The sequence below is a fragment of the Gopherus evgoodei genome, chromosome 12 (assembly GCF_007399415.2).
Source record: "Gopherus evgoodei ecotype Sinaloan lineage chromosome 12, rGopEvg1_v1.p, whole genome shotgun sequence".
Lineage (NCBI taxonomy): Eukaryota > Metazoa > Chordata > Testudines > Testudinidae > Gopherus > Gopherus evgoodei.
In genome coordinates this window covers 42,023,269-42,034,131 of record NC_044333.1, presented here as the reverse complement: position 1 = coordinate 42,034,131, position 10,863 = coordinate 42,023,269, and the positions used below count along the sequence as shown (strand labels likewise).

At 45.0% G+C, this 10,863-nt stretch overlaps 1 long non-coding RNA gene across 1 annotated transcript; it reads left to right on the top strand.

The window, feature by feature from the left end:
* The first annotated feature begins 1,128 nt into the window (after positions 1-1,128).
* LOC115660298 lies at positions 1,129-10,073 on the top strand. Its single transcript, XR_004002796.1, has 3 exons — positions 1,129-1,200; positions 1,240-1,243; positions 10,059-10,073. It is a non-coding gene; the product is annotated as an uncharacterized LOC115660298 (long non-coding RNA).
* Positions 10,074-10,863: the final 790 nt, after the last annotated feature.

Here is a 10,863-nt window from a genome sequence, read left to right as displayed (position 1 = left end):
GGTGTGGGTTCAGAGCAGGGGTGGGCAAACTACGACCAGCGGCTCGGCCCCAATCCAGCCAGGGCTCTGGGTCGGGGCTGCACCATGTGGCTCCCGGAAGCTGCGGCATGGCCCTAATCTGGCTCCTATGCGCTCCAATGGCCCCCTCCAGCACTCCAATGGAAGCTGCAGGGGCGATGCCTGCAGATAGGGCAGCATGCAGAACCGCCTGGCCATGCCTCCATGTGGGAGCTGGAGCAGGGACATGCCACTGCTTCCAGGAGCAACTTGATGCAAGCACCACTCAGAGCCTGCACCCCTGAGCCTCTCCTCACGCCCAACCCCCTACCCCATCCATGATCCACCTCTTGCTCTCCAAACCCCTTGATCCACCTCTTGCTCTCCAACCCCCTTGATCCCTGCCTGGAGCACCCTCCTGCACCTCAAACCTCTCACCCCAACCCTACCCCAGAGCCCACAGCCCCAGCTGGAACCTGCACCCCTTCCCACATGCTTACCCCAGCCCTGATCCCCCTCCTGCCCTCAGTTCCAGCCCTCCTACTACACCCCAAACTCTTCATGCCCAGCCCCACCTCAGAGCCCGCACCGCCTCCCGCATCCCAACCCCAATTTTGTGAGCATTCATGGCCTGCCATACAATTTCTATTCCCCAATGTGGCCCTCGGGGCAAAACATTTGCCCACTCCTTGTTCAGAGGGTTCAGTATGGGGCAGTCTGGGTGCAAGTAGCTCAGGGAGGGATCCGAGTGCGGGGGGGATCTGGCTGCACAGAGGCTTGTTGTGGGGTTCTGGGTATAACAGTAATAGGACTCTGCGGGGGGGTCCAGGTTGAAGTTCAGCATAGGGAGGTCTGAGTTTGGGTGGGAGACAGCTCATGGGGGGTCTGGGTGTGGGGATCAATGGGGGTGTCCATATGCTGGGGGAGTGGGACTCAGTGGGGTGGGGATCCAGGTGCAGCTCGCTGGGGCTCAGTGGGGTGGGGATCCAGGTGTAGGTGGCTCATTGGGGTGTTCCAGGTTCAGAGGGAGTAGGGCTCATCAGGGGAGGGTTCTGGGTGTGGGGGCGGTGAGGCTCATGGGAGGGTCTGGGCATGGGGGAGTCTGGATGCATGGTGGTTGAGCAGATGGGCGAGCAGTTCCCTGGACAGTGATCCCTCCCCCTGCAGATAAGGAGTAATGGGTGCAGGAAGCGCGGGGAGGCAGTTTTCAGAGCTTCCTACAACTGGGGTAGAAATCTGGAGGTGGGTCTGACAGGGACCTCAATGCTGTGCAAGGGAAGAGGAAGTTCCGTCCTCCCTAGCCCAGCCAGGACTAGCAACTGAGCCCAGAGCAGGGTAGGAGCCACCAGCTGGGTCTTCCCCTGTCCCGCCCCTGCCCCACAGTGATTTACCTCTCTGCCGGCTGCACTGGGCATTCAAAACATACTACTGGGGAGGGTCGAATGACCACTCCTGTGGCTTCCCTTTGCTTCCCCATCAGAAAGTCATTTTTCTGTGGGGAAGCAAAGAAATCTGTGTGGGCACTGAATTCTCCCAGGAATACAAGTGGAATACCTTGCATTTGTCCTTATTGAATTTCATCTTCTTCACTTCAAACTATTTCTTCAGTTTCTCCAGATCATTTTGAATTTTAATCCTATCCTCCAAAGCATTTCCAACCCCTCCCAGTTTGGTATTGTCCACAAACTTTAAAAGTGCACTCTCTATGCCATTATCTAAATCATTGCTGAAGACATTGAACAGAGCTGGACTCAGAACTGCTCTCTTCAGGACTCCACTTGCTATGCCCTTCCAGCATGACTGTGAACTACACATAGCTCAACAACTCTTCTAGCAGAAGTGATTGCTATTATAAAAAGTATCTTTGAGGAAACATGAAACAAAGAGCAGCTCACTAGAGGTTCAACTGTAAGAAACCTAAGCTACACCAAAACTAAATTCAAACTGCATGAAGAGACAAGATCCCATACGGGTGAATATAGATTCAATAAGCCTTTTTAAAAAAAAAGTTTTTTACCAACATATCCAAACAAATGGATTTTCCATTATTGCTAGTATGGAACATTTCTATTGCTGCTAAGTGGACCTTAATAGAGGAGAGACACAAACCCCTTGCTTTTCAGTGTAACAAATTCTGAAACAAGTTGAAGGAGCTGAAACTGGTTCAATATCATCATCAGTCACCCACATAAAAATCTTTTCCATTTACAATTGTAACTTTTTCTAGCAAATAATTTCCTAGCATTAGTTAGAACTTGCTGCAGAGCTCAACAGAGCATGATCTTTTTAAGTCTGTCAGAGGCCTGTTGCCCAAGCTATCAGATGTAATGACTGGAGCACTGGGTGGAAGACCTTCCCCTTCTGCAGAGGCAATAAATCCATTGATAATGGAAGCATATATCCAACAGCAAATACAAGGTGGAATAACTTGGTTTATCACTATTGACTCAGCCATGCTAGAGCAACTAAAATCACCCTGGGTGAATCCTGTCTTATTTTCTTTAGAACTTTGAAGATTAGAGGGAATGTGGGAAATGCATATATCAGACCCCTTCTCCACTCAGGGAGGAACATATCCATCAACGACTGAACCTGCTCTTGAGCAAAACCAGGGACATTTTGTATTGAATCTGGTGGTGAACAGATAGATGTCCGGAAACTCTCAAAGACTGAAAATGTTTTAAATCACAGAGCCCTTTAGAGACCACTTATGCATCTGGGAGGAATCTCTGCTCAGACTATCCGCAATTGCATTGTATTCTCCCATTACATGTAAGGCAATTGGGTCAACACTGCAAAGAATACACTAGGCCTAAGATCTCAAATGAAAAGGTTACATAGATGTGCTCTTCACCCTATCTTGGCTGCTTCTACGGATTGCTATTCATGAAGGAGGAGTTGAGTTGAACAAAATTCCTCCAAGGATGTTCTGTGGTTTCAGCCAACATGTTAGAGAAAGACGAATTTTCCTCAGAACAGTGAATATTTTTAGCAGACTGTCTGTATTGGGTTTGAAGTTCTATAACAGCCAGTGTTGAAGTGGCTTCATTCTGAGCCTGGCATACGGCATAACATAAATTGTGGATGCCATAAGGCCTAATAAAATCTAAAAGTCTGTTACCCTCAGTGGCCTGTTGAATGCTTCACTCTGTCTGATGGTGCTTAATTTCAGAGTGGAGAAAGAGGGACTTCCTTTTGTTTATGAGGAGACCTAGAGTTCCAAACAGAGAACAAGTCACCCCAATGGCCTTCCCTAATTCTTCCTTGGACAGAGCCTTCAGCAGCCAATTCCTAAGTAAGGAATGATGAAAATCCCTGGTCTCTTCAGATACACTGCTACTGGAACCGAGCATTTGGTAAAAAAAACTCTGGGCTTGGTGCAGAGGCTAAATGGTAAAACTCTGTATTGGAAACACTGTGTACCAAGGATAAAAACCATAGATATTTGTGATGCCAGGCTCTTTGTAACAGGGTGGATTGCCCCATGGGCTGGACAGCCTGGCGCTAAGCCAGCCTTGATTGTAGGATGAGCCACACCTGGACTGAATCAGGTGATCATATGATAAAAAGAGCAGGAAGTTGCAGGGAAGACGGGGGAAGCTCAAGAAACTGCAGCTATATCTATAGACACATTATAGGGAACAAAAAGGCTCTGAGCCAGTGGGGAGCAAGAAGTTGGAGAGAATGAGGAAAGTTCCCCAGACAGGGAGGCCTGGGAGAGAGACTGTCCAAGAAGCAGGGGACAGACTGCAATGCCCTGCCATGAAAGGCCTGTGGAGAAGAGCAAACACCAAGCAAGAGGTATTGGGAAGTAGACAAGCAAACACTCAGGGAGGAGAAGCTGTGCCCAGACGAGACTGGGGTTAAAATGGTGACAGTGAGAGTTTGTATTTTCAGAGTCTGTGGTATTTTGGGCTACTGGGAGAGAGACTGAACTAGGGTGGGGCCCAGAATGTAACAGAGGCCTAAATAAATGGGAACCCGGAGGTGGGGGGGTGTTGAACTGTCTTGGAACTGAACTCTTAAAGGACTCCGAAGAGGCAGAAATCGGAGCAGGATGCCTGCAAAGCATCTGCTCTTGAGGGGGCACTTGGGCAGTAACAACCCTGCTCCAGTCTTACAGAAATATAGAAGTGTGCATCTTTGAGCTTGAGAGCAGCAAATCAACCCAGAGTCGGCAGAGAGGGAATCATCAGAGGCAGAGTTAGCATTCTGAACTGAAGCTTCCTGAGGGATCTATTTAAAGCTCTGAGATCTAGAATTAACCTGAGAGCTCCGTTCTGGGGTGGGAATTGGAAAACAACAGAAGTAGAACCCTTTTTTCTTTCTGAAAGTTCACTGTACTTATCCTATAGCACCTGCTTGCAATACAGCTTGTAATTCTGTCCTCTTGTGACCACCTTTAAAATGGAGGAAGAGAGGAGAGGGGAATTGCATGGAAGAAGGGACTTGAATTGGATAGTATAGCATTCCCTTGCAGTGCCATGACTACTTGGTAATTGGCCACATGCATGTGGAAGACGAAGAAAACAATTTTCTCCCTAGAGTCCAACTTCTTCCCCTTTGTCATAAGTAGTAGAATACTACTGGTTACACGCTACACAGGAAGGAGACTAGGCTGAAGAGGTAGTGGAATAGCGCTGCATATAAAATATTCCACAGAATCTAGTGAGAAAAGAAACTCTGGGTGGAGAAGACCACACAGATACAAATCCCAGTCTGAAAGACTGTAAATCTATTAGGGCTATCCTACTCTCTTCAGTTCTAGACAGATTCTTTTACCACACTCATCACTGTATCTGAGACTCTTCCAGTAGTACATGGAGCAAGATGACTTACTTCTGTCATGTGATTGTTCTTTCATCCTCTCCCTGAGGGAGAACCATTATGGTGGAGAATCTTGTTTTAGTAGGGTGGGTTTTTTAGAAGTTTTTAGAGCTTTTTGTTTCATTTGTATGTACCTAGCAACTTGGTTGATACCTGGAAGTTCAGAATACAACAGGGCCTATCCAGACTGGATTCTGCAAATGAACATCATGACTACTAATCTTTTAGAATTCTCTGAGCATGTCAGTAAAGTAGTGATAAAGCAGAACCAGTTGACATAATTTGTTTAAGCAGCAAAGAATCCTGTGGCACCTTATAGACTAACAGACGTTTTGGAGCATGAGCTTTCGTGGGTGAATACCCACTTCGTTGGATGCATCTGACAAAGTGGGTATTCACCCACGAAAGCTCATGCTCCAAACTGTCTGTTAGTCTATAAAGTGCCACAGGATTCTTTGCTGCTTTTACAGATCCATACTAACACGGCTACCCCTCTGATACTTGATAATTTGTTTAGATTTCCAAAAGGCCTTTTAGAAAGTCCCACACAAGAGACTACGAAAGAAGGTAAGTCAGGGGTCCCCAATTTTTTTCTGTCACACCCCTCCCCCCACGAGTAATGGAATCTATCTGCACCCTTCCCAGAAGCCGCATCTGGGGGCCAAGCCATGGTTGGGAGCTGGGAGCCCAGGCTGGGGCCAGAGTAGTGCTCCCTCCCTACCCTGCATGGGGGCTGGCCCGGGCCCTCTCCCCCTGAACATTCTCAGGCATGCCCCACAGTATGGGGACCTCTGAGCTAAGTAGCCATAGGGTGAGAGGCAAAATATTTTCATGAATCAAACATTGGCAGGAAATAGAAAGCAAAGAGTAAATTAACTGACAAAAGGCTAACACTGGGATGCCTCAAGAATCCATACTAGGTACCATGTTCTTTAATATTAATAATTTGGAAATGAGGATGGATAGTGAGGTAGCAAAATTTGCAGATGACAAAGTTATTTAGGTCCATCATGACAAGATAGGACTGTGGGTAACTGCAGAGAACTGACCAAGCTAGAGGAATAGGTCCCGATGGCAAGGAAAGGACATGAAAATCATTTTCAGTTATGTGGGATATGCTCAAAACTCCTTTTTTCATCCAGTTAGACCACAGAAAAGATCTCTGAGCAATTAAAACTTCAGAATTACCCCAAATTGAAGTCTCTGAATGTAACAAGGGAGGCACTTAACTTAGACGCAACCAGTTCCTGGACTTTCCTAGCAGCAAAATTGTGACAAATGTCTCCTTAGGGAAACAGTAGAAGTCTGAGTTCAGGATGGATTCTAGTGGTAGTGGGGCTACAATTCCTTCCTCCATGTACAGCCAGGCTGGAAAGCCTGGAGTGTTGGGGGCTCCACCATTGCGTCACTTGGCTCAATACTGAGGATACACCATAAAGTCTGAGGTTGGGAAGACCAAAGCCTGCTGGTCTGATAGGCAACTGCATTTTTTTTTCCAAAGGATAATTTGGGCTTGTTGCCTAAATACCACAATAAGGTCTTAAAAATGTTAATTCTGCCAAAAAAACCCAGAAGGGGAATATAGACTGGAACGAAGCTAAGGAAAAATTGAAGTCTTGGGAGGCCATTCATCTTTAATATACTAACTGCCCCAAAGAGCTAGAGGGCAATCTATGTAAATCCCAGACTGCAGGATAAGGTGATTGAACTTAATGTGACACTTTCTTTTACACTTCTACGAAAGAGGACTCAAGTACCTGATTTCAGTCTGCTGCCAGTGAAAAATATTTGTAAAGGGTGACGCTGTGCACCCCTCAGAGATACTGAGAGCCTTTACCTTGTGCCACCTAACTTTGTCCCTGGAGATTTGCCCAAACAATTCAGTAGTTTGTAATATGTTGGGGGTGGTATGTAGGTGTCATAAACAGATAGCTAAGGGTTAATGTCTCTTACGCCTGGAAAGAAGTAACCTGAAACACCTGACCAGAGGACCAATCAGGAAACAAGACTTTTTCAAATCTGGGTGGAGGGTTTTTTGTGTGTGAGTCCTTTGTTCTTGGTCTTCTGCCTGTCCCTCTCAGCTATGGAAAGGATTTTTCTATTTCCTGCTTTCTAATCTTCTGTTTCCAAGTTGTGAGTACAAAGATGGTTTGTTGTTTTGTATTTACATGTCTATAGTTGCTGGAGTGCTTTGAATTGTATTCTTTTTGAATAAGGCTGTTTATTCAATATTCTTTTAAGCAAATGACCCTGTATCTGTCACCTTAATACAGAGAGACCATTTTTATGTATTTTTCTTTCTTTTTATATAAAGCTTTCTTTTAAGACCTATTGGAGTTTTTCTTTAGTGGGGAACTCCAGGGAATTGAGTCTGCAGCTCACCAGGGAACTGGTGGGAGGAAGAAGTCAGGGGGAAATCTGTGTGTGTTAGATTTACTAGCCTGACTTTGCATTCCCTCTGGGTGAAGAGGGGAGTGCTTGTGTTTCCAGGACTGGAAATAGAGAGGGTGGACTCCCTCTGTTTAGATTCACGAAGTTTGCGTCTGTGTATCTCTCCAGGAACACCTGGAGGGGGGAAGGGAAAAGGTTTAATTCCCTTTGTTGTGAGACTCAAGGGATTTGGGTCTTGGGGTCCCCAGGGAAGGTTTTTGTGGGGACCAGAGTGCCCCAAAACACTCTAATTTTTTGGGTGGTGGCAGCTTTACCAGGTCCAAGCTGGTAACTAAGCTTGGAGGTTTTCATGCTACCCCCATATTTTGGACGCTAAGGTCCAAATCTGGGACTAGGTTATGATAGTAGGGGGCTGCGGATAAATAAAAGTATGTAAGCATATTTTCATCTCTTAGGACCCTATTATTATACCATTGATCCGCTGGTGTGCTCTACTTTGCAGTGACAGATGCTGTATGGCCAAACCAAATAGTAGTGGGGACAGCCCCATCTCGGGCCGCGGTGAAGACTGAAAGGAGAGAAGATGTAGTAATTGATTACAACATAAGAGTTAGGACTGGAGCACAACAATCAAATCCTGGAAGTGACAGAGGGACCAAATTCAAGCTTTTGTAGAATGAGGAACAAAGATGTCCAATTAACTCTGTCAAAGGCTTTTTCCATGTCCAGTGACCAAATAACCAAATAGATTTTGAGGAGTTTGTATAGCAAGACAGCACATTGCTAAGCTGATGAGGGTTGCCCAACTCATGTTTCTGTTATATAAAACCCACCTGGTCTAGGTGTAGTATGCTCCTCATTACTTTTTCTAATTGTCCAGCTAGAACTTTAAACAAAACTTTAATATTCCAGTTGATTAAGAATATAGGTCAATAGCAAGCAGACTCTTGGGCATCTTTGTCAGACTTATGCATGGCTAAGATTAGACCTTCATTCATTGAAGAGGGCAACATGATCTACCAAAAGCCTCAGTGTATACTTCGGCCAATTTTGGAGCCAGGATGTCTCTGAATTGGACATAAAATTTAGCAGGAAAGCCATTTAGTTCCAGGGCCTTCTCCAATTTCACGTTGCCTAGGGGATCCATAATTTCAGAGCTATGTAAATTTGTTGTTGTTCTGTTACTTCCAAAATTGGAAGTGAGTTCAAAAAAGAACTAGATAAGTTCACAAGATAAGTCTATCCAATGGCTAGTAGCCAGGATGGGTAGGGATGGTGTCCCTAGCCTCTGTTTGCCAGAAGCTGGGAATGGGTGACAGTGGATGGATCACTTGATGATTACCTGGTCCGTTCATTCCTTCTGAAGCAGCTGGCATTGGCCACTATCGGAAGACAGGATACTGAGCTAGATGGACCTTTGGTCTGACCCAGTATGGCTGTTCTTATGTTATGTGCTAAAGCAGATTTTCGGTGTATTGTTCAAATAATTGATCATTTAGGGGGGAGGAGATTTCCTCAAAATACAAGCACTGGTAGTATTTGGAGAACTGTTCATTAGTAGATTTTTGATCTGAGAGTATCTGGCCCTGACTAGACTGAACAGAGGAGATTTTGGCTTTTAGCAAATTCACTCCAAGTTTATGAACTGATAGTTTCACAACTCCGCTCCCGGATTCAGAAGGTGTCTGATTTAGTCTAAACAAAGCAAATTTAGCCTGAGCTAAGGCTAACATATTAATTTCACATCTGAGATTGGATAAACTCCAAGAGGTGACCAACAAAGGAGGAATCAGTAGCTGAGGTCTGCCTCCATGAACTGTTCTATTAAAAATTCACCAGCTCAGCCTGACTGGCCGCCTTTTTATGGGAGGAATAGGATATTTATTATCCTGCTCCTTAAGTATGCCTTGAAAGTGTCCCATCAGATTTCTCGAGAGATCTCAGGGTGGTCACTGGTCTCAAAAGAAACTTTATTTTTTCATCTACAAACTTTTTTAATTGTGTAAAGAGGCATTTAAACTCCACCTTCTGGTTGCCCCTAGTTTTTCGGGATAAGCGCTGCAACACCACAGGCGTTTGACCAGAGACCACGATCACTTCTATTTAATTTTTAACAACAGAGCTCACTAAAGCACCTAATACCAAAAAAGCTGATCCATGAATACGTGGGATGCATGGGTGAGAAAAAAAAAGTGTAATTTCTCCCTCTAGGCTGCTGCAGCATCCTCCTGTCCTTTAAACTCAATTCCTCCATCTGGGCAGTAATGCTCTGCCTCGAGGTGGACTGGGATCACTGGGGTCTGCTCCATCTGTCCAAAAGCAGATCTAACTCTCCCCTGAAGTCCACCTCTAGAATCAAATTTTCTAGGGAGAAGTCAATTAATCTAGAAAATAATTGATTGAAAAAGGAGAGATCGTCTTTGTTGGGACAGAGGTTAGTAAGAGTGTACAGAACATCAGAAAGACTAACATTAACAATGTTATCAGTTAGTAGGATTTGTGTGTTCAGTTTTTTACTGAACAGAATTGACACCCCTTCGACTTGGCAGAGTAATTTAAAAATATGATCACCAACTCAGTCTTTTCAAAGTTTTTCAGACTCAGCAAGGTGGCTTTCCTGGAGGAATAATATATCAGCATTCAACTTTAAGTGAAACAATTTTTTTCCTTTATATAGGTTACCAATTCCTTTTATATTCCAAGCAGCACATGTAAGTAGGTTAGCCACTGGTATTCACAGGGAGCAGCATCCCAACATGCATCTTATGCCAAGCCCACCAAGACCCAGGGGTTCAGGTAGGGTGAGGACTCCAGGATGAAGGATATCCAGGGAAATTCATAAGGAGAGGAGAGAGAAGAGAAAACAGAGTAGCAAGAGGTTAAGTGCTGAGTGATTAAGAAAGTTGGGAGGAGGTGGGCTGTAAGAAAAGACAAAAGGTGTGGGAGAGCAACACACAAGTCAGAGCGGGAGGACAAAGATCAGGAGGTTAAAAAGGGGCAGTCTGAACAAATGCATCCCATCTGCTCCACGTCAAAGGCAAAACAAATGAATATTCCCAGTCCCTCACATTACAAAAGGCAAGGATAAGGAGGGTGAACATCCCTGAGTACATTTCAAACAGGGTTTCTGAGCTAAGATACACCTACAGTATAAGTATGTAATGAAGGTTAGGATGCTACAAGAGATATCTGTTTGGGGATCTGCTGGGAAAAAATACGAGGGTTGGGAAACAAGAACAAACAACTCCACCATCTTCTAGAGACACGTGAGTCCATAATACTAATATATGGCCCTTTGATGGCCAGCTATTTAAAGACCCATAAGAACTGAAATATTGCCCTCAACTCTTGGTATGCTACTCAATATTACCATCTGCAGTTTCAACTAAAATCCATTACAGGCATGCTGTTCTTAAAAACATGTTTAGCAAGTAATGGGACAGCAAACCCCCCTAATCTCCTGAACTGTAAAACCAATAAACCAGAACTCTATAACATTTATTAGAAATGGATTGAGGAGATCCGGCTCAATAGCTAACCAACCCGTTTGCTAGGCAAATCAATCACTCCCATTGTCCCTCAGAGGGCTGGGGTGGTGTGCTGATTTGAGTAGGAGTGTCTGACTGTTCTGGATGGCTTTACACATAG